Source organism: Rhea americana, unplaced genomic scaffold (assembly GCF_003343005.1).
Source record: "Rhea americana isolate MKP2758 unplaced genomic scaffold, rheAme1 scaffold_738, whole genome shotgun sequence".
NCBI classification, from domain to species: domain Eukaryota; kingdom Metazoa; phylum Chordata; class Aves; order Rheiformes; family Rheidae; genus Rhea; species Rhea americana.
Genome location: NW_028186910.1, coordinates 23347 through 26316, shown reverse-complemented (window position 1 = coordinate 26316; position 2970 = coordinate 23347).

The window sequence follows — 2970 nt, the reverse complement described above, 5'->3', positions numbered from 1 at the left end:
AAAAAAGCAGGTCCGCTCCGGGTCTGCGTGCTGCGACACCACCCGGGTCCTCTTCCAGGACYGCAGCGTTGAGATGCCTCCGTGGGGCTGAGTTTCCCAGCCCCACAGGATCCCCCCTCGTGCCTGGGGATGAAGATGTCACCAGGACGGGGTGGGGGGACCACAGAGCTGAGACAGGGGTTGGCTGCGTCACCGGGACCCCTCTTGCCTCCCCAGGGTGACTCCGGGGGTCCCCTCATGTGCGACGGGCGGCTCCAGGGCATCGTCTCGTGGGGACCGGGGATCTGCGGGGACCCCCAGAAACCCGGCGTCTACGTCAACATCTGCAAATACATCCGCTGGATCCAGGACACCATGAGAAGGAACTGACCTCCCCAATCCACCCGCGCCCCAGAAGTCCTCTCCTTACCTTCTCCTCCTCCTCCTCCTCCCTCAGCGAAGCTCCCCGGAGCCGGCCGGTCCGAGCGCCGCAGCGTGGGTCTGGGGAAGGGGGAGATGATGGTCGGTCGCGAGGGGCCCTGTTGAGACGCCGCTGAATAAAGCTTTCCACCGTGGGGGCGGTGGCTCGTGTCTTTGGAGAGCTGGAGCACGTCTCGGGCCCGCTGAGGTGCCTCAAACTGTCCCAGGGCTCAAAGAGGTGGGGAGAAGATTCCCRGTGTCTGCTGGGCGAGTAGACCTGGCGGCCGCCGTGGCCGGGAGCGGGTAGACCTGAGGTTGTCCCACCACCACCACCACCACCAAGAGACGTGAGCCCTCACAACCTACTGGAACCAGAACTTCCCTACTGGTCCACCCCATTCTGACCTGACTCCCTGGGCCAAAGCCACCGYGAAGCCACCAAAAGCTGGTTCCCCCCCCCTTGGCCCAGCGCGTGACCCGGGAGCGATTCCCAGCCCCAGAGGGGATAAAATTCCCTGTGACTCAGCGGGTGCAAAAGGGGCCAAATTTCCTGAACCCAGCACAAGCCAACACGTTTCGCCTCCCTGACGTCACATGCTCGCGAGACGGGGCAGAGCRCGTGCACCCGGGGCAGGTGGGAAGGAACTGCCCGCTGGTGGCACTGCCCAGGGTCAAATTTAGCTCTTTTCATGGCACCGGGACCCCTATTTTGCAGGGAAAGGAGGATTCCCCTCCCCCCCCCCATGGAGGGTGACACGGATCCATCAAAGCCAACCAGGATTTGCCTCCACGGGGCCCAAATATATCGGGATTTTTAGTGAGCTGGAAAAAMCACCTTGATGCCCTCCGTGGTGAGGGAGGCCACCCAGAGATCCCACCAGCAACTTCCAGCTCTCGCTTAGGCTTTTCTGAGGGGGTTTCAGCCACCTTTTGGTGTCCCGTGAAGGTGGCTCCAGYCTGGGGACGTTTGGTGTGGAGGGATCCCACGGTGGCTAGCAGCTGTGGTGGGTTGCCATGCTGGTCTCTGTCACGGGTGACTTCAGCTTTGTTGGGGTCCATCCAACAAGCTCATGGAGGTTCATGGAGGTCATGAGTCAATATGTCCATGGAGGTCTATTCAACATGTCTACAGTAGTATACTCCATGTGTCCATGGCAGTCTTCTAAGTGTCCATTGGGATATACACAACATGCTTGTGAAGGTATGACCAGAGGAGGGCTTACTCAACAGCTCCATGAAGATGGTTCAGGCATCCAYAGAGGGCTGCTCAACATATCCATGGAGGTATGGTCCATGCATGCATAGAGGCCTACTCAACACGTCTATGGARGTACGGTCAACATAGCTGTGGTGGTCTAGTCAACGTGTCCATGGAGGTCTAGTCAACATGTCYACTGGGATCTGTGCAGCATGTCGGTGAAGATATAGTCAAAGCACCCTTTGGGGTCTCCTCAACATGTCCATGGAGGTCTGGTCAATGTGTCTCCTGAGGTCTACTCCTCGTGATCACGGAGGGCTAGTCAGCGCAGCTGTTGGGGTTGATGCAACACAACCATGGCGGGCTGGTCGACACAGCCCACTGGATCAGGTTGTTGGGGTGGGCTTCCCAGCTTTGCAGCCCCCCATGGGAGCAGACGAAGCTCCAGGCCCAGCGGCTCCCCAACCTGCCCCACAATCCGCCCCCCCCAAGGCCCGCGACATCACGCTGATGAAGCCAACGATGCTGGTGCTGCTGGGGACCCAYGTGGGGAGGTCCCAACCCTGCCCCACGCCTGTGAGAATGGGCAGAGTTAAGGGGACGTTGAGGAGTCTCTGGAGGGAAGGATGGAGAGGTGAGTGGGTGGGGAGGAGGAACGGGAGAACGGATGGGGGGGCGGATGATGGGTTGGGTGAAGAGATGGACAGAGGGACAGGCGAGCAGAGGAACAGACGGATGGACGGAGGGGTGGACGGATGGACAGAGGGACTGGTGAGCAGAGGAACGGGTAGATGGACGGCTGGATGAGCGATGGACAGTTGGAGGGGCAGATGGAGGCTGGATGGAAGGACCGATGGATGAAGGGATGGAGGAAATGGAGCGGGGATGGACAGATGCATGGGGGGACGGATGGGCAGATGGAGGGATGGACGGGCAGATGGAGGGATGGACGGACAGATGGATGGACAGATGGATGGACAGATGGAGGGATGGATGGACAGAGGGGCAGGCAGATGCTTTGCACCCATGGGGTCTCCAACATCTGAGGGGATGACCACACGGACCCAGGGTGGCAGGGGACAGCAGGGAGGCGTCACCCATGTCACCCAGTGTCACCCRGGCGCTGCTGCTCCTGTGCGTCACCCATGAGCACCCAGTGCCACCCGTGCCCTACCGTGCCTGTGTCACCCGGGTGCCACCACTCCTGTGTCATCTGCACCTCCTGGGCCACCCGGCTGCTCCCCGTCCCTGGGTAACCCGTGTCCCCTGGGCCGTGCCCGTGTCACCCGGGTGCTGCCACCTCCTGTGTCACCCAGGGCATTGCCACCCAGGCCACAGCCACCCGCACTGCTGTCACCATCTATGCCACCTAG